The following is a 21,374-nucleotide window of genomic DNA, read 5'->3' as shown; positions in this document are numbered from 1 at the left end:
GCACCAGATATTGCCTCCTGAGCCTTATCAGAACTGATTCCTTAGTAAAGAACCAGAGCACTGCAGGGATGGCCTCAAAACAAACACAAATAACAACAACAAAAATCTCAGGGGGATGGGGTGGAGCACTAGCATAGTAAGTAGGGCATTTGCCTTGCATGCAGCTGATCAAAATTTGATCCCCAGCATCCTTTATGGTTCCCTGAGCCTGCCAGAAATAATTTCTGAAAGCAGTAGTAACCCCTGAGTAACCCAGGAGTAACCCTTGAGCACAGCCAAGTGTGGCCCCAAACCAGAAAACAAAAGAAAAAGGGAAAAAAATAAGAAAGAACTCTCTCTGGAGATAATTCCTGTTTTCCCCTATTTCTTTACGTATTGTCAATTGAAAATTGAACAAAGCATAGAGTGACTCCGTGAGTTGACTTGCATGAGTGAGAGACCAAGGGTTTGATCCCTACAAAAAAAAAAAAAAAAAAAAAAGCAAATAAATGCTGGGTGGAGGGACCAGGACTTTGGCTTACAAACAGCTGACCTGTTATCATATATGGTCTCCCAAACACCACCAGCAGGAGTGATCTAAGACTTTGAGACATCCTCGAAAGAGATTTTCATTTTTTGTTGTTGTTTTATTTTGTTTTCGTTTTTTGTTTTGTTTTGTTTTGGGGTCACACCCGGCAACACTCAGGGGCTACTCTTGGCTCTACGCTCAGAAATCTCTCCTGGTAGGTTTGGGGACCAAATAGGATGCCGGGATTTGAACCACCACCTTCTGCATGCAAATACCCTGCCTCCATGTTATCTCTCTGGCCCCGGAAGAGATTTTCTGTTGGTGCCCCAGTGGTGGAATGCCTGTACTCTAAGATGCCCTCAGTCACTATAACTTCTCCTCTGGGGGCCCTGTTTGGCCCAGCAACTGGCTTGGTCCTCTCCTCAGTTGTTCTTGGCAAAGAGAGAGAGAGAGAGAAAGACTGGTTAGAGCAGGATCTTTCTCTGGTCCCCAACACTCCAGGGAGCCCGAAGCAGACTGCCCCAAGCAGCCCCTTTCCCCTAGTATATCTGCTGGGGAGGATGCGAAACCTTCAGAACAAATTTGCTCTTCAGAAAAAGGCGTCTGGAGGCCCCTGGCCGGGGGGGAGGGGGGCAAGGGGGCGGGGGGAGGATAGAGGCAGGGCCTGCAGACAGGCGTCACAGAGATTCATGCTGGGAAGACCAGGGGGGCGAGCACGTGCGTCAGAGGAGGCCTGTTTGACCTGTGCTGGCTTCCTGCCTGCCTTATCTTTGCTGGGCACACTCCTAATGGGTCTCCAGCTCTCTCATCATCTCAGCCCTCCTGCCATCCCCCTCTTTTCAAAAGCTTCATTTCTGAGAGGGAAGGGGGGCCTGAGGGGGACCCCATGAGGCTAAAGGATGGGATGGTGCAGAGTTGGGAATGGCTGGCCCTTCTGTCTTTGGATTATCCTTCCTTCCTTCCTTCCTTCCTTCCTTCCTTCCTTCCTTCCTTCCTTCCTTCCTTCCTTCCTTCCTTCCTTCCTTCCTTCCTTCCTTCCTTCCTTCCTTCCTTCCTTCTTCCTTCCTTTTCCTTCCTTCTTTCTTCCTTCCTCCTTTCTTCTTCCTTCCTTCTTCCTTCCTTTCCCTTCCTTCTTCCTTCCTTCCTCCCTTTTTCTTCCTTCTTCCTTCCTTCCTCCCTTTTTTCTTCTTCCTTCCTTCCTTTTTTCCTTTCTCCTTTCTTCCTCCTTCCCTTTCCTTCCTCCTTCCTTCTTTCCTTCCTTCTTCCTTTCTCCTTCCTTCCTTTCTCCTTCCTTCCTTCCTTCTTTCCTTCTTTCCTTCCTTCCTTCCTTCCTTCCTCCTTCCCTCTCTCCCTTTTTCCTTTCTTTTTCCTTCCTTCTTCCTTCCTTTTCCTTCCTTCTTCCTTCCTTCCTCCTTTCTTCTTCCTTCCTTCCTTTTCCTTCCTTCTTCCTTCCTTCCTCCCTTTTTCTTCCTTCTTCCTTCCTTCCTCCCTTTTTTCTTCTTCCTTCCTTCCTTTTTTCCTTTCTCCTTTCTTCCTCCTTCCCTTTCCTTCCTCCTTCCTTCTTTCCTTCCTCCTTCCTTTCTCCTTCCTTCCTTCCTTCCTTCCTTCCTTCCTTCCTTCCTTCCTTCCTTCCTTCCTTCCTTCCTTCCTTCCTTCCTTCCTTCCTTCCTTCCTTCCTTCCTTCCTTCCTTCCTTCCTTCCTTCCTTCTTGTTTTTGCATTCTACCCAGCAATGCTTCAGTGGTTACTCATGGCCTTGTGCTCAGGAATTACTCCTGGAGATGCTTGTTTTGTTTCTCATGAATCGATTCTACAGGACAAATTATATATACAAGGAACCAGGAGATGGACTGATATTTTTCATTATTACTGAATTTCACATGGTTTTAAGTCATCACTCTGCAGAGGGTGTTGTCTGAATGCCACAGACCTGGAGGTTGGATGGGGGTCTTAAACCACAGAAAAGCCTTGTCTTACAGTGCTGGAGGTTAAAGACCAAGATCAAGGTGCTGGCCAGTCCAATTCCTGGGTAAGATTCTCATCCAGTGCTCGCTTCGGCAGTACATATACTAAAATTGGAACAATACAGAGAAGATTAGCATGGCCCCTGTGCAAGAATGACACGCAAATTCGTGAAGCGTTCCATATTAAAAAAAAAAAAGATTCTTAACCATGTTGATATTCTCTTTTTTTATTTGTGAAAATAATTATATCTTGCAATGAGGTCATTAAGTCAGTGTCAAAGGGTTTAGTAAACTCTTGTTGCTAATTGGCCATTCTATTACTTCCTTTGTTTTTGAATATTAGGTGATTTCAAATACACATTGGTATGGTCCTATGGGGATGACAGTATGTAAAAAAAAAAAAATTCGAGTTGTCCAGAAATTCTAAGTACTATTACTAATATTGCATCTTTTATGGAATGTACTTTGGCTGCCAAAACTTCCAGAAGTAGGAGAACGTATGAGGGTACCCAACTCACTTTAATAAAAGTCCTGATGATATCAGCCTAGATACCAGCATACCTGGAGTTTTGTTCAGATTGATGTCTCTGCAGAGAGTTGTAGAGGAGTGGCAAAGTAGGGCCATTGACAAAGCAATGATTATGGATGACAAATGTAGGTGTGGTTTCAGCAGGGCAGGGACTTGGTCCTTCTTTTCCTCCCAAGTTTGCTAGCTTCCAGCTGCATGGCTGGTGTACCATAGTTTTTTGTGGTTTCATCTACATCTCTTTTGGAAACAGAGTGAATCTCTAAAGCTGGCTGAATGCATTTGTGCAATGTATCTTCTTACTGGTTCCTGTCCAGAAGGTCCTTCTTTGTATCATGGGGAAGGGAAGCCTTGCATGGGGAAAGAGGTGTTAAACTTCTCTCTTCTTATAAGAGGACCAATCCTATTGGCTTACGGCCCCACCCTGAGGATCTCACTTAACATGTATCACCCGAATGCAAAGAAAACTCACTTAGTTGAGGGCCTGATCCATACCCAAGAGGCAACACTACATGGTTCCGGAGCACAGAGCCTGAAGGAGTCCTGGAGCATCATTGAATGTGGCCCCAAACAAAACAAAACAAAAACCTCAAACACTAATGGCTTCCTTGAGGTCCTGTCATACCGTGGGTTAGATTTTTCATCATATACAGGGGACACCACTCTCTCCAGAACAGGTCAAGAGCAGGTGGATGTACCTGGACCACGTACCTTTTGTCCTACGTCCCATTTCACCATGTGGTTTACCACATGTGCTCCATGGAAGCCTGCAGGATTGAGTCTATTCATTCCACAGAGTCTATTCATTTCACAAATGAGACGGATGACTCGGACCAAGCGAGCTTCCCGTGGAGACAGAGAGACAGTGGCAGCTTCCATGTGTGAGTGATCTCTGCATACCACTGTTCTAGTACATTCTAAAACAACCTCACAAATTTTCCCATTAAATTTATTTTGCCTTGCACATGGCTGACCCAGGTTCAATCCCTGGCATCCCATAGAGCTTCCTGAACCCACCAGGAATGATTTCTGAGTGCAGAGCCAGGAGTAACCCCTGGGTACTGCTGAGTGTGTTGGCCCCAAAATAAAATAAAATAAAGTGCAATAAAAATTTAGTTTTTTTGTTTTATGGCCACACCCGGCAGCACTCAGAGGTTTCTCCTGGCTCTACACTCAGAAATCACTCCTGGTGGGCTCAAGGAACAACATGGGATGCTGGGGATTGAACTCAATCTGGCCACATGCAAGGAAAACACCCTATCTGCTGTGCTATCACTCTAGCCTCCCAAAATTTAGTTTTTTTTATTTAGACACAGTGACTTACAAAGTCGATTTATAAGTGAGTTTTAGGTGTATAGTGTTCCACCACCTATCTTGTCACAGTGTTGACTTCCCTCCATTCCTGCCCCTTTCATTCCCACCCCCACTTATTTAAGTTTAGTCATTGTAGTTTGAGTCTCCTGCTTCCAGTGTTGTTTTCTCTGTGGGTCAGAGTTAAGAGTCTATTGTTCAGGTGGGGAATGCAGACCATGGAGAGGAGAGGTACATGACCCAGGCTGCTCAGCTGGAGAGCATAGAGCTGAGAGGTGCACAGACCCCAGTCCAGAGCCTCAGATGGCATCTGTGTTACTTGCTGTATGGAACCTCAGAGCACTGCCACGAGAAATGTCCAGAAAGGTTCAGTGCATAGAATGGTTTGAGAAATAGTGGCAGTGATGCTTGTTTGATGGCCCCTTCTCCTCCAGGGAGAGGAATTTCCCAAAGGAAACTCCTCTCAACTGCTTCTGGTAGTTTCCATTGTGAGGCATTTCTCTTCATTTTATTTTATTAATGGTGACTCTCCCTAGCAGTGCTCAAGGGTTTGGAACCATTCTGGATGATGCTGGGACCAGACCATGCTGGGGACCTCAGGGTCACCTATGGCAGTACTTGAGGGGCTCAGGCCATGCTGTGGACTGAACCCAGGACCTTGACTTGCTAGAACTGCATATAAGAACTTGCTAGTTCTGCAAGTTGGACTTTACAGCTTAGTGGCAGAAATGATAGCAGAGAGGAGAAAAGAAATAATCAAACTTATGTTAAAGGTGGAGGGATATCATAGTGGGTAGGACAAGCCTTGCACGTAGCTGACACAGTTTCAATCTCCAGCATCCCATATGATCCTCTGAGTCCTTCAAGACTGATTCCTAAATGTAGAGTCAGGATTAACCCCTGAGAATCACTCTAACCTTAACCAAACTCCCTAAAACCAAACATTAATATGGGGTTCCCTTTGCAACATGGGTAGAAAATGTTGGTTCCTGGCAAGAAGTGAGAAGACTCTTGTCCTTCTGTGTGAGATTTTATTGTTAGTTATTTTGTTTTGGGTCCACACCTGGCATTGCTCAGGTTTTACTCTTGGCTCTGTGCTCAGGGGTCACTCCTGGTTGTGCTTGGGGAAAACCATATGCATTGCTGGAGATAAAACTGGGGTCAGTCACATGCTAGGCAAGTGTCTTAACCCCTGGTCTATCTTTCTGCCCTTTGTGTGAGATTTTAGTATCCTAGTGGGAACCCTCATGTATTAATCATGAAACTTCACTCATGCCACTAGTGCAAACCTTCCCAGGAGCCCCTGGGACTTCCCATTCTACCTATAGAAGATTCCAAAGTTGAAAGGAACTGCTGCACATCCTACATGGGGAAACAGAGCCCTTTTCTTTCCTCTGGCTCTATCTAGCCTCAGAACTTCTGTAGTTTATCTTGTAAAGACAGATTCAACCTGGGGTTGCTATTTCCACCTCATTGTGGGTTTTAAGTGGGGCATGCATCCATTCTTGCTCCTCTTAGACCTGGACAAGGAGGCTGAGGCCCAGCTGCAGCCCAGATGAGCCTCTGCAGAAGCTGAGAGCACTCAGGCAACATTACGTGCTCCCTGCAGCTGTAGCAGGGGGTCCCAGAGAAGCCAAGGCAGCCTGCAGGGATGCTGGTAGAAAGGCTGCATAACAATTTCCTCACTGAGCAATTTCCCAGCTTTCATGTCCTGGAAGGTGAGGCCTCAGCCGGCTGCTCCCATGGGTGCAAGTCCTGATCTGTCCTTAGTTTTTCTCCAAACCTCATAGGCCAATTAGACTCTTGTTTGTGTATTTGTTTAGGGGGAAGGGGCTCTCAGCCATGCTTATGAGGTCCCAGGGTCCACTTCCGGTGAAACACAACCACCAAGGCTTCAATGGCTTCATGTGGGGCTCCTGGGTATGGTGATGTTCAGGCCCTACTATGCCAGGATCCACTCAGGACACTCACACCTATGCTCAGACGCCACTGGACATGCATCCAGTGATGCTTAGAAGTGTCCAGGGTGATACCTGGAAATACCAGGGGGTCAGGTGGAAGTGGAGGTCAGTCAGGGTTAGCTGCCTGCAGAATTCCCCCCACTGCCTCCTGAGCTCTTTCTCTGTGCTCTCTCCCCTTTCCCCTGAGCTCTCTTCCTTTGTGCTCTCTCCTCTCTACCCTGAACTCTCTTTCTGGTCCCTCTTATTACATTATTGACCCTTGAGAATAGGTTGGGGTTGATCCCTGGAGAGCTGAATCCAAATGATCCCTCTTTTTACACCCTCTGGAAGGGACAAGGCTCTATAGCGAACAAACTGAGTTTTTATTTTATTTATTTTATTTTTTGTTTTTTTGGGCCACACCCATTTGATGCTCAGGGGGGTACTCCTGGCTATGCACTCAGAAATCACTCCTGGCTTGGGGGGACCATATAGGATTCCGGGGGACAGAACTGCTAGCACTTGCAAGGTAGATACCTTACCTCTAGCACCACCACTCTGGCTCACAAACTGAGGTTTTAATCCTAACCCATTTTTTTTTCTACTTGGGGACAGTCTGGAGGGAGTCCTTCTGACTCTATCAGCCTCTATTTCTTGATTAGAAAGTGAAGTGACAGCCCAAATGAAAGGAGGTGCTGGAGGTAAAGTTTCTGGTGCTGCTGCTTCAGCAGAGAGCTTGGGGTGTTAGGGAGATTGGTAGTAAGTAAGATTTTCGTCTCTTATGTCTCAGGGCTACACCCACACCAGGCAAGGTCCCCTGCTGTGGCCCCTGGGAGGATGTGGGGTACCTGTGTGTGATCTGCACTCCAGGCTTAACTTGGTGTCTCCCTAACCCTGACACCCCATGCAGGGCTTCCAGATGTTGAACCACACTTAGGTGTGTATGGTAAGTCTTTCACATTCTGACACTTTTGGGGGACAAGTAGAGAGTGAGTGTGTGTGAGAACACATCAAAGTTCTTTTTTTTTTTTTTTTTTTTTTGGTTTTTGGGCCATACCTGTTTGATGCTCAGGGGTTACTCCTAGCTATAAACTCAGAAATCTCTTCTGGCTTGGGGGGACCATATGGGACTCTGGGGGATCGAACTGCAGTCCATCCTATGCTAGCACTTGCAAGGCAGACGCCTTACCTCTAGCGCCACCTCTCCGGCCCCCAAAGTTCTTTTTTTTTATTAATATATTTATTTAAACACCTTGTTTACAAATATGATTGTTGGTGGGTTTCAGTCATGTAAAGAACACCCTCTTCACCATTCCCACCACCAATGTCCCAAATCTCCATCCTCTTTACCCCACCTCCACTTGTACTCTAGACAGGCTTTCTACTTCCCTCATTAATTCATATTGTTATGATAGTTCTCAGTGTAGTTATTTCTTTAACTGCACTCACCACTCTTTGTGCTGAGCTTCATGTCATGAGCTGGACCTATCAGCCCTCCTCTCTGTCTCTGAGGATTATTGCAAAAATATCTTTTTAAAAAAAACCATAGATGAAGGACTCTATTCTGTGTCTATCTCTATCCCTCTGACTTATTTCACTCAGCATAATAGATTCCATGTACATCCATGTATAGGAAAATTTCATGACTTCGTCTCTCCTGACGGCTGCATAATATTCCATTGTGTATATGTACCATAGTTTCTTTAGCCATTCATCTGTTGAAGGGCATCTTGATTGTTTCTAGAGTCTGATTATTGTAAATAGTGCAGCAATGAATATAGGTGTGAGGAAGGGATTTTTGTGTTGTATTTTTGTGTTCCTAGGGTATATCCCTAGGAGTGGTGTAGCTGGATTGTATGGAGTTCTAAACTGAGGTTCTTGCTTTCCAAATTTTCTAAAAAAATTGGTGCTATTTACAATTCATAGGACTTGGTTTTGTTCATTCATACCTTCTAAATACATCTAGGATCCAACCCTTTCTCTTTACCTTCATTATCACTACCCCATTATCTCTTAACTGACCCTGCCTTGGATCCTATTTGATTTTTCTGCGGTCACTGGCCAGGTCCTTCCTCTAATCAAGAACCTTTCATGGCTCCCATTTCTTATTTAGTGCTGGTGATGGATCCTGAGCTTAGCATTCCCAGCTTCTGATATCTTCATTTCTCTTCACTGTTACCATTTCTAATGATGCTAAGATGGATACCATTTCTTCTTTATCACTAAATCTACTCTCCAGAAGTTAAGAATAGGTATGTGTGTGTGACAGAGAGAGAAAGAGAGACAGACAGACAGACAGACATGATGATGGTCGGAGCTAACAACTCAGTATATTAAGAGCCCAAGAGCACAACAGAAGCAGAAGCCCTGCCTTGGAGTAAGATTAACAAAGCTTTATATAGAACAAACCTTACTAGGCTGCCAATCTTATCATAGTGGTGAAGAGCCTATGTGTATTATACATAGGTTCAGTCCAGTTATGTCACATTGTTTTTTAAAAACCAGTGCTTAACTCACATACACAGCCTCCATCATATATAAGGCCCTGCTTCATTGATTTATGACTCATCTCAAAAGAGACTCCAAGCCAATGAAACTCCCAGATACACCAGTCTTTGGACTGAAAACCCTGGACCCTCATTGGGAGAGAGGATGAGCCCAAGAATCATCCCAGTTTCATAGATCCTGGAGATCCTGGAATTCATGGCTGTAAACATAGCTCCAAATTCCACAATGCTGACAGTCCAGTAGGAGTACAGCAACTTAGTTGGGAAGGTGGTATAGAAGTCCATTAAGCTAAATAAGTGAAAATAACACAGATGGCTCAACTAGCAACCATCAATCCAGTCAGTCCTCAGACAATGGCTGTAATAACATCATTGTGAGATATGAAGATTTTCACAAATTTTCTTTTGCTGAATTATTTTTTGATAAATTAACATTTTGTTATAAAAAGAAATGTAAAATAAATTATTTTGTGGATGCCAAGGAAGCAGGTTTTAGAGAGCAGATAGGAAATTGGGGACAAGGGTGGAGGGAAGGTCACACTGGTGGTGAGATTGGTGCTGAAACATTGAATGACTAAAACAACTGTATTAAGAACACTCTAAACCATGTTTAAATAAAGCTAGAAATGCATCAGTGCTTACACTTTTTTCTGCTAGGGCTATGTCAGTATTTTTTCACTGCTAAGTGAGACAGTATACTGAAGTCTGATCTCCTTCCTTATAATAATATCTCTTTATTCCATAGCAAAATCATTGCTTTAGATTTAGTTTTTAGAATATCCTTTTTTTGTTTTTGTTTGTTTGTTTGTTTGTTTGTGTTTTTGGGTCACATCTGACAGTGCTCAGCGCTGGCTCTATGCTCAGAAATCACTCCTGGCAGGCTCAGGGGACCATATGGGATGCCGGGATTCGAGCCACCATCCTTCTGCATGTAAGGCAAATGCCTTACCTCCATGCGATCTCTCCAGGCCCAGAACATCCTTTTTCTATGTGTCTCCCTTTTGCCAAAAGTATGAGTTTTCTCTTGCTACATGCAAACACACTGGGCAATGGCAATGTATCTGTTTTTCTCAGGAAAACTCTATCTTTATATCAGATGTTCTCTAGATCTGAATGCCCAACTATCACCTGGAAATTTTTTTAGACCTAGATTAAGGGACCTATTTCATGGATTCCACGTGGGTAGGAATAAATCATATTTATCAAATCCACTGATTAAAAACTTAATTAAGCCTTGGTGTAGTTCTATTTGGAGGCAGAATTTCAAAGAAATAATTAAGGTAAAAAGAAATTATAAAGTGAGGTCCTAATCTGATGGACTGGGAGTTTTATAAGAAGACACACTCTCGGGGCAGGTTGGGGAAAAAAAAAGAAAAAAAAAAAAAGAAAAGAAAAGAAGACACACTCTCGGGGCTGGAGAGATAGCATGGAGGTAAGGCACTTGCCTTGCATGCAGAAAGACAGCGGTTCAAATCCTGGCATGCCATATGGTCCCCCGAGCCTGCCAGGGGCAGTTTCTGAGCATAGAGCCAGGAGTAAACCCCTGAGCACTGCTGGGTGTGACCCAAAAACAAAAACAGAAACAAAAGAAAGAAAGAAAAAGAAAAAAAGAAAACACATTCTTTCTTTCTTTCTTTCTCCCTCTTCCCCCCAATGTGCACACACAAGAAGATAATTTTCTAGGCAAGTCAGGATGAGACACTCACTTGAAGCCCCATTTGCTAGCACCTTGATCTTGGACTTTTTCCAACACCCAGAACTGTAAGAAAATGCACTTGTGTTGTTGACAGGTGACTCAGGCCTTGTCTCTTGAATGACAGCCCCAGCAGGTCAGGGCATATGTTTTCCTCCTCCAGGACTTTCTCCCTTGTTCTGACATTCTCCAGTAGTTTCCTCAGACAAGGTTAACAGAAGTAAACTTTGTACATCCTCTATATTTAAAATGGTCTGTGTTCTACCCTCACACTCAATGGTCAATTTATTTTTTTGATTTTTGGGTCACACCTGGCAGTGCTCAGGGGTTATTCCTGTTTCTAAGCTCAGAAATCACTCTGGCAGGCTCAGGGGACATATGGGATGCCGGGATTCGAACCACCGACCTTCTGCATGCAAGGCAAATGCTTTACCTCCATGCTATCTCTCTGGCCCCTCAATGGTCAATTTTTTGACTGAGAACTTACTTCCCCATATTGAGGCTTCAATCTATCATCTTTTACCTTTCAGTTACTAAAAAAAATCCGTGCCATTGTGATTCATGATTCTTTGTATGTGACACCCTCCCCACTTGAAAATGATTAGGATCTAATGGACACCAGGTGCCCATTTGAGCAGGTAATTTCAATCTCAAAATACATTTGAGTATGATCTGCAAAACTTAGTTCTATTATTTGATGGTTTACTTTTTCTTCTTCACTTTCTCATTTTATTTTGAGGGGTGGAATAAATGCTCATATGATATTGGACTTTCTACATGGAATCCCTTATTTCTCTATCTTTCTTATTTCTCAGCTCTTTGTCTTTTGGTTTGATTTTTATAAAAGACTAACTCAATTTTTATCTTCCAACCCTTTCCTGACTTTTTATTTGAAGTAGGTTTTGGTTTCTAAGAGCTCTATAAATGACATCCTGTACTTAGATGGAATATTTCCCTTATCTCTCTGAGGATATTAATTTGTGGTTTTGAAGTCTCTATTTCCTATACATCCCTTTGTTCTGTTTGCCGGTTTTAGTGCTTTCCTCAACTATCTGGTGATTCTAGTCTGGCTGTTCATATTGAAGAACAAAGCACTAAAAAGCCGATTGGAACTCTGGCAGGCAGGGTTGAACTTGTTGACGGCTGGGGTATTTCTTAGAGTTATGGCTACTTCCTTGCTGGATGGATCCTTAGCACGAGGAGAGCCATTATTTTTTGCCTTTTACCCCACTGAAGTCTTCTGCAAATTTTGCTTGTGGAGAGTCTGAGTCCTGGGGTCCAGGAGAGATAAGGCACTGAAATCCCACCAGAGGAGAGGCAAAGTCTTCACTCAGTTCCCTTTTCCAATATGCTGCCCACACCTTCCTCAGGCCTACTGGTGGTCTGACAAGCTGAGAGGTTGGTTTTACATACATGTGGCAGGGCACAAGGTATTGGGAAGTTGTGGGCCAGGCTATTCCTGAAATGTTTTCTGGACTCATGGTTTTCCTCAACTCATTAACCCCCTTGGCATGGTTATTCCTGAATTGACTTGATGCTGTCTCCACAGCCCCACAGGCTCTGCTCTATAAAGTCAGCCAGTCAGTCATCACTGTTTTTTTTTTTTTTGTTTTTTTTTTCTTTTGTTTTTGTTTTTGGGCCACACCCGGCGGTGCTCAGGGGTTACTCCTGGCTGTCTGCTCAGAAATAGCTCCTGGCAGGCACGGGGACCATATGGGACACCGGGATTCGAACCAACCACCTTTGGTCCTGGATCGGCTGCTTGCAAGGCAAACGCCGCTGTGCTATCTCTCTGGGCCCCATAGTCATCACTCTTATCGGTCACCATCCTCTGTCAGTCACTACCTTGTCTTCGTCCCTCTGTCTCTCTCTCTCTCCTGTCAGTCACCTTTCTCCAGCCTATCATTTTCAGTCAGTCCTTGTCTTGGGGAGCCCACCTCTCATCCCCTCAGGTTTCTCTCTTTTTTCTTTTTATGGGTACATTTTTTCATCACTCCTTTAGTCTGATTTTAGAAGGTGTGTGTGTGGAGAGAGAGAGAGAGAGAAAGTGTGTGAAAGAGTGTAAGAGAAACTGTGTGTGAGTGTGTGAAAGAGTATGAGTGTGTGTGAGAGAAAAAGAAGCTGCGTGAGAAAGTGTGAGGGTGTGTGAGAGAGAATGTGAACGTGAAAGAGTGTGTGAGGATGTGAGTGTGTGAGAAAGTGTGTGAGAGAATGTGTGTGTGTGTGTGTGAGAGAGAGAGAGAGAGAGAGAGAGAGAGAGAGAGAGAGAGAGAGGAGAGAGAGAGAGAGCTCATTTATTCCTCTCTGTTAGCAAAAGAATGCTTAGGTATTCTCTCCCCACATATGCTCTCCCTGTCCACACACATGCCCGGGCTTCTTTGAAGGAAGCTTGGGTTATGCCTACAGAGCCCAGGAATGACTGAGTGTTGGAATCTGGAACCACTGGTGATTTTCGTATTGTGCCCTGAAGGGTTTGTGCATTTAGGAGACACTCTTCTTCACAGGAAAAGCAAGTGAAGCTAGTCCCTGTTGGCCTCCCCTGCTAACTCTTCTGACAATGTCCTTATTTTGCAAAGTTCTTTTCTCATTCAATGTCTTGTCACCAGTCAGCCAACCCTGAGTCAGGGAGATCAGGCTCAGCACATTAGAGCCTGATATTATGTCCCATTGTTCCAGCCTACTGAGCCCACCCATTTCCTTGGAGGTGGAGTTCCCTGCCTCTGCACTGCTCTCATGTCTCACTCCCTTCCAATTCTCAGGAAGAATGAACCGAAACTCGGAGCCATTTCCAGTCCTACATCAGGAAACCCTGGTTCTTGCCTGGCTTCTGAAACTTCTGTGCCTACTGGACCGAAATTTTCTCCTCCAGGGCCCAGGCTTAGACCCAGAGCCTCTCCTTGTGAACCAGAAGTCACTGGTCTCAGGGAATCCAGTGAAATCAGGGAACCCTCAGGTTCCCACGGGCAGTTGATCTCAGCATCTGCAGGAAGGGAGCAGACTGGGGTGTCACTGGCTTATACAAACGTTTAAGAGTTGAAGTTGCAGGGCCGGAGTGGTGGCGCAAATGGTAGGGCATTTGCCTTGCATGTGGCTGACCTAGGATGGACCATGGTTCAATCCCCTGGTGTCTCATATAGTTCCCCAAGTCAGGAGCAATTTCTGAGAGCATAACCAGGAGTAACCCCTGAGCATCACTGGGTGTGACGCAAAGAAGCAAAAAAAAAAAAAAAAAAGTTGGAATTGCCGGTTCTTCAGAAAGAAAGAAGAGGTGCTCCTCAAGTATGTGCTGTGTGCTAAGCTCTCAGTAAGTCATCCCAGGATATGCATACCCCCCTTTCCCCATGCTGGACTAAAACTCAGGGCCTCACACATACACGCAAGGCATATGTCTATCCACTGAGTTCTAACTAGGGCACAGGAAGTAGATACTCACACCCCTGTCACCCCCACACTGATTTCTCAGGGGTATCTCCATGAAGGAGAGGAAATGGGGTGAGGTCCTGGAACAGCAAGGGGGGGGGGGCTGCTGAAAGGAAGGTAGAAGAGAAGAGAGGCATAACCTGGGAGCTGAACCCAAGCTCACACTTGTGGATGCAGCTGGGCTCCTGACAGGCACTGAGGAGACCTTTCCCAAAGGCCACTAGCCAGAGTGTGAGAATCCAGGAATGAGGGAATCTCTTGTGGCTCTGAGACTCTGGCAGGGGTGTGGACCTATCCTAGGCACCCTGATGCACATGCTCACTCACACATGTGAGCACCACACATATACATACATGCCAAAATATACACATGTACTTACTCGCGTACATGCTCAGACTTATACATGTACACATAGTCACACCTATATGCGCCTATTTACATACTCACACAAACATGTGGCGCTCATATATGAGCACACAGGAACACCCAAACACAACACACATGTATACACCTTTGACACTTACACATGTACACATTAATGCACGCACTCACATATGCATGCTACACACATGTATTCACACTCACACACATGCAGCAACACATGTATACAACTGCACACACATACAATGCACACAATGAGTACCCACACTGGTACTCATACACACATGTACATCTGCGCTCTCACATGCACACACACGAATGTATACAACCACACATGTATACGCATATTGTTCACTCATACATGTCCAAGTGCATTCACACACGCACACAGAGCACAGAATGCCCAAGGCAGGCTGCTCCTTTGCATCTGGGCCGAGCTGGGCCACAGTACAGCAAGTGGCGGAGGCCGGCCCGGTCACGGCTGACTTGCCTCTCCCCTCAGAATATTTGATAGGGCTCGCGTATCGCTCTAGCTCTCCCTTGAATCGTGACAAAAGGAAAGTATTTATTACAGGCAGACGGGCCCTGGGGCGACAGCCCGTCATCTCTGATTTGCCTGTTAGCAGAGGCTGTGGAATTAAATGCACTTTTGTTTTTATCTATTTGCGTGGAAGCTTTCCAGAGAAAACAACAATTCTGGTGACCTGCGCACTTTGTATCATGTTAATTAGGTTTGAAAACTCCTATATTGTTTTCATAAGGGCTATTACATTTTCTCTAATTAAATTAAGGGAAAAATAAGGATGCACGGCAATAATATTTATTATTAATACCAGACTCCAGAGGCCCCCAGCAAGTTAGGTTGGCGGTAGAGAGACCTTGAGGACAGCCTGAACTTCAGAGCAGCGTGTAAAGTCCAGCTTTTCAACAAGTCCTTACTTGGAAAGTTCTGGAAAAAGCAAAAAGTGAAACATGGAACCAAAGGGTCTGGGGGATGGGGCTTCTGGCCCAGACAGGCTTCTGGCCCTGAATTCAAGCAGCCAACTAGGGGGTGTTCACAATTATCTCATGGTAGAGTCTTCCTACCTTCATAACCACTTCCCGCCAGGGACACCGACCAACTGGGCTTCCTGTGTGTTCAAAGGCTGTAATTTCTCTCTGGTCCCTAGAGGTCTCTTGCTTCTTCTTCAAGGGATGTCGTGTGGAAAATGGCGAAGCCTCAGATATTGGGGAAAGGGAAAATGTCCCAAGCAAAGAGAAGGTACAGTAGGGGATTATTCCACACAGACCCTGGGTGCGAGGAAGGACACATTTGCCACCTGGGCTGATCTCTTCTGCAAACTGAGAATAGGCAAACTGGTTTAGGCAAATGGGGACAAGGTACAGGTGGATCCATGGCAAGAGTCTTTGCTGTTTTTGCTGAGCTTGTGGCTGTGAGTTTGGGGAGTTTGGGAGTTTGAGACCGGAAACTCCCAGAGTCTACCCCACACTGAGTAAAGGATGGAAACTCTGCTTGGTATGTTCTTGCTTTTGGATTATGCCTTGGTACCAGGGCCATGCAGTGCTGGGACCTTGGAATCCTCCTGTACCCCACTGGCACCTCTGCCCTCCCTGAGACGCTGGGGACCCCTAGTACCATCATCTTTTTCTTCTCCTTTAACTAACATCTGCAGCAGTTGCTGGCAACCAGAGACAGGATACAATAGCTTTGCACACACAGCCCAGCGTTTAGTTGTCCTGGGGCTGACAGCGTTAGTGAAGGGAGTGGGGGTTCGGGGGCGCAGGTACCTGTGGATGGGGCTTTAGGAATAATGCAGATTTAGGACAGAAGACAAGGGGGACAACCTAGCGTGACTTGTCCACTGTGCACCCCTGGAAAATTGTGGCCCTTGAACTTTCTAAGTCTGTGTTTCATCTGAGAGAAGAGTTTAGAATAAAACTAGTGATGTTTATTTTGTTTCTGTGGTTTGGAGACCCTACCCAGCAGTGCTCAGGACTTACTCTTGGCTCTGCACTCGGGAATTACTCCTGGTGGACTCAGGGAACCATATGGGATTTGCAGGGGATCGAACCTGGGTCAGCTGTGTGCAAGGCAAATGCCTTACCCACGGTAATATCACTTCAGCCCTGAAATAATACCAGTGATATGACAACAATTTTCCACCAGCTCTGTTGGACCCCAGAACCTTCTACCCACCCAGATTCTACTAGAACAATCTCTTCCACAGCACTAGAGCAGAGAATGGACATGCTGGGTCCTAGCCTGGGTCTTCCTTGGTTTCACTGTGGACTTGGAGGCCCTGTTGATTGTCCCAGTCTGTCCAGGATGGAGGTTTCCAGGGTGCAAGGGTTGGGTTTCAACAAACAGCTTAAGCACTGCCCCTCAAAGAGTTGGAACAGAATCCTGTGGCTCAACTGCCTTGGGGAGCTGCTTCGAGGAACCCCAAACTTTGAGAAGCACATTCTCTTGCAAACACTTAAGGTAAAGACAGCAACCACAGGGCCTGAGATATAGCACAATAGGTATGGCATTTGTTTGCCTTGCACAGAGCCTGCCCGGGTTCAATTCCCAGGATTCCATATGGTTTCCTAAACCCACCAAGAGGAATTTCTGAGATCAGAGCCAAGAGTAATCACTGAGCACTGCCAGGTGTGGACCAAAAACAACAGCAACACCCGAATGGGGTTTTAGATGCCCCTTCATTGGACCTCATTCCAGGGTTAGTGTGCTCAGCACCTAAAAATTGTCCTATTGTTTGTGTTTTGTTTTAGGGCCACACCCAGAGACTCTGTGCTTAGAAGTGATGCCCAGTGGTGCTCAGGGGACCATACATCGAGTTGGGGGAAAGTACTGGAGTGGCCTAGGAGGCAAGTGCCTTAATCCCTGTGTTTTCTCTCTCTGGCCCTGGTCCCTGGACTCCAACTGGAATTCTGCTTTTCAGATAATTCTATTGTCTTAGTCTCTTTCAAGACTACATTGGCAGAGGACTAGCTGCCTTTGCCTCTTGCCCTCTTGATGACTTGATTCCTCAGGCATTTCTCAGCACCTCTCATGTGCCTCTGAGTAGGCCAGGTGAGGTGTGTGTTGGAGGAACCCAGGCTCGCATAATGAAGGGTGAAGAGAAAGTTGGGGTTTGGGGAGCACAGGGATGTCAGACCAACCATTAGCTATTCACACTTCTATTCCACACTCCTGTCACCTCAGTGCTTTCAGTCCTGGTCTCGTACCACAACCTCATCACTAGCTGTTCCCAATGCCCTGTCCAGGGCTAGACAAACAACTGGCATTGAGCACCCACTGGTTGAGCAGAGCCAGGCTGCAAAGCTGCTTGGCAAGAGCAAAGAAACCTGTGCCCAGGGGGGCTGTGCCATCCTCCCCCTTCAAGATCCCCATCTCTCCTCACCTTAAATTCTCCAGCTCCTTCCAGAAACTTCTCCCCAGCAGGCCTATCTCTCAAATCAGGTGTTTGGCACTGCCAATCTGATAGAACCCCGGAATTTGTCCCTGTTCGGGGAGGGAAAAATGAGGCTAAGGTCACAATGTGTCAGCAACATTAGCAGATGCTTCCAGGATGCCATTCCCAAGACCACGGGGAAGTTCTACTGAACAAGAGGTGGTCTACAGAGCTGGATGAAGATACCCCCACCTGGATTGGGGGGTGATGGGGCCTTGCATTGGGTAGTGGGGGCGGGGAGTAACCAGCTATGGATGTAGCTAAGGTTTAAGTTTCACAGCAGAGTTAATGACAGAGTGGGATTGGCCATCCTTGAGAAATGGAGCTTAGCGTGGGGTCCTCATGACCATTACCCACTATCCCCACACCACTCAGCCAGAACTAATCCCACTGCACAGAGACTGCAAAGCCACAGTCCCAGGGAGTGCCTCTGATAGTTAATCAAAATGCTTGATAGATTTGCAGACACTCCCAGAGACGGGTTGCCCCCCCCACACCTGACTAGTTACACACACACACACACACACACACACACACACACACACACACACACACACACACACACACACACACACACACACACCCCTGACTAGTTCCTGACTGATTAGGTGAAGCTATTTCAGTGAAGAGCAAGTATACCTTCAAGTCTCTAATCCAGAATGTATGGGTGAGGGCTGGAAGCCAGGCCCTGACCCAGGATTACTCTGAGACATATGGGAGATTTCAGGGAAGCTTTGTGGGGGGCCAGATCGGGCATTGGGGGGAATTGAACACAGATCTGACTTAAGTGTTGGACCTCTCCCAGGCTTCCCACCTGTGAATAGAGTGTATCTATACAAAATCCTGTCACCTTCTGGGCCCCATTTCCTCATGGTGATAAGAATTTGCCTTCTTCTCAGCCTGAGGAATTATGGGGTAATAACTCTGAAGCATCAACCCACCCTTCTGGAAAGGCTGGGGAGAGAAAAGGCAGAAAGAGGAGGCTCTGGAGCTGGAGCAATAGCACAGCAGGGAAGGCATTTGCTTTGCACTCAAAACCAAATATTAAAACAATGAATTTTGTTGGGGCCACTGTGACATCTCAGAACTGTGACCCTGACCAGAACAGGGGTGGTTCTCAGACTTTCCCAGCCTAAATCAATTGGGGGAGGCCACCACCAAGGTTTCCGTCTTATTTCACTGAGTTGGAATTTTGATTCTGTATTTCTTTTGTTGTTTATTTGTTTGGGCCACACCCAGTGATGCTTAGGAGTTACTCGTGACTCTGAGCTCAGAAATCTCTCCTGGAAGTGCTCAAGGGACCATATGGGATGCTGGGAATCAAACCCGGCTCATCTGTGTGCAATGCAAATGCCCTTCCTGATGTACTATAGACCCAGCTCAATTCTGTTTGTGATAGTTCTCAGAAGATGGCTGCTGGCAGCCCAGAAAACTCACTTCAAGGAGCACACAGAGGAGTAACTCGCTTAGAGCACAGGCAGCTACTGCAGGGGCCAGTGGGAGCCAGCACAGTGGCAGTATACAGGAATCTGGGTACAAACCAAACCTCAAAGAGCACGGAAGAGCCAGAGAGATAGAACAGCGGTAGGACATTGGCCTTGCATGCAGCTGATTCAGGATGGATGGTGGTTCGAATCCCGGCATCCCATATGATTCCCCATGCCTGTCAGGAGCAATTTCTGAGCGCAGAGCCAGGAATAACCCCTGAGCTCTGCTGGTTGTGACCCAATCCCCCAAAACGATGTTGTCCTGAAGGCCTTATCTTTGAGATGCCAAATAAATGCTAATAACCATGGATTCCTCTGCACCCCCATAAAAACCGATAAGATCCCAAATTGGCCACAGAGCCTATTCTTTGGGGAGCATAAATAAAAATGACCTGCAGGAAGGCAAAGCACTGGGCATTTCCCCCTTCTTTGCTGGGAACACCCAGATGTGTTCTAAGGGTCCTCAGGGTCTGGATGAAACTCGGATGCTCATGTACAGGAGCCACATCCCACCATGGGGGTCATTCTAAGGGTCTCAAAAGCCCCCACATCTTTGCGCTTCCATCTGCCCCACCTATCATCCACAAGAAAGCCCATGAGAAGAGTCTGAGGTGGCTACCCCCAGATATAGACAGCAACCTGGACTGGAACGATGATGTCTTTCAGCTCTTCTCAACCTCTCTGACTCTCTCAGCCTCTCTCTCTTTCTCTTTCTTTCTCTTAGCCTCTCTTAACCTCTCTCAGCCTCTCTCTGCTTGCTGACCCTTGCCTTCAGACAGACAGCCCTGAGACCTACCATTTCTGCATTTAAATTTATATCTCTGGGTAAAACACACCTAACACTAGAATGCCTTTCTCACCATTAGGGGCTTACAAAGAAGACCCTGGGGTTACTCCCAGTCATTTTTCCCGGCCAAGCTGGAGAGTTCAATGCTTGGCCCCCAGGAGAAGCTGTGCTTCTCAAGGTTTGGGGAAGCTGGAGGTCACCAAGCCACCCCAGTGGGGCTTGAGAGTCGGGTTGGGGGGTGCAGATATGGTGGAAAGGGTTGAGCTCAGGTCCTTCCTTGTGCAGATATCCCTGATCCCTAGGCCATCTTCCTATTTTCCACAGTAAACCCGTCAAAGTGTCCAAGTTGGTGGAAGCTAGTGCCTTCACGTTGCTGTGTAGCCATCACTGCTCTCTGCTTCCAAAAAATTCTATTTCCTAAGCAGGATTCCTGTACCCTTACATCTCACTTCCATTTCCTCCTTCTCTGCTCCAGGTACTTCAACTCTGCCCTGAGGTAAATATTTGACCATCCTGTATCACTGGTAGAAATGGAAACCTGGAAAAGCTGTCTTTGAGCTCTGGCTTGGATGCTTTCTGATTTTCAATGCATGTCTCTTTGAATCCAGAAACTAGGATCCTGGGGCTCCACCAAAAAAATAAATGCAGTGGTACAAAGGAATACCAGCCCTATATTCATTGTGTTATGTGTGTCAAGGTGAGAACATTGAAAAGTACTTCCATGAGAGAATAGCGAATGAATCATTTATAAAAAGTCAATACTGGGTCTGGAGTGATAGTAGAGTGGGTAGGGCATTTGCCTTAAATGCAGCCTACCCAGATTTGATCCTTGACATCCCATATGGTCTCCTGAGCCAGCTAAGAGTAATTTTTGAGCACAGAGCCAGGAATAACCCCTGAATGCCGCCAGGTGTGGCCTCCAAACAACAAAACAAACAAAAAGATGTGGCATAGAAGCAATAACAATGTCCTTTATTGTTTGTTTTAAAAACAGTACTGTTGGAACCCGAGCAGTAGTACAGAAGGGAGGGCAAATGCCTTGTATGTGACCTACCCAGGTTTTAACCTAGGATTTCTATATGGTCCTCCAAACCAGCCAAGAAAAAAAACTCTCAGTGCAGAGCCATAAATAAACCATGAGAACCAACAGATGTGCCACCCCACCCCTCCAAAATGAGCAGTGCTATTTAGGGTTTAGGTGGCTAGAGAGAAAGTGCAGGATTCAAGGTGCTTGCCTTACTTACACAAGGCCACTCTGGATTCCTATCCCCAACATCTCAACTGGTTTATCAAATACTACCAGATGTAATCCCTGAGCACAGAGCCAGGAGGAAACCCTGAACCTTCCTACGTGTGGTCCGCCCCCCCCCCAAGAAAAAAATTTAAAAGAGGACAG

General features: G+C 46.1%; 1 non-coding gene across 1 annotated transcript; it reads left to right on the top strand.

The window, feature by feature from the left end:
• Window positions 1–2,552: 2,552 nt before the first annotated feature.
• On the top strand, window positions 2,553–2,659 carry LOC126004592 (U6 spliceosomal RNA). The gene has a single exon (XR_007493862.1). It is a non-coding gene; the product is annotated as a U6 spliceosomal RNA (small nuclear RNA).
• Window positions 2,660–21,374: the final 18,715 nt, after the last annotated feature.

The sequence above is a fragment of the Suncus etruscus genome, chromosome 3 (genome assembly GCF_024139225.1).
Source record: "Suncus etruscus isolate mSunEtr1 chromosome 3, mSunEtr1.pri.cur, whole genome shotgun sequence".
Taxonomy (NCBI): domain Eukaryota; kingdom Metazoa; phylum Chordata; class Mammalia; order Eulipotyphla; family Soricidae; genus Suncus; species Suncus etruscus.
This window is presented reverse-complemented; position numbering and strand designations above follow the sequence as displayed.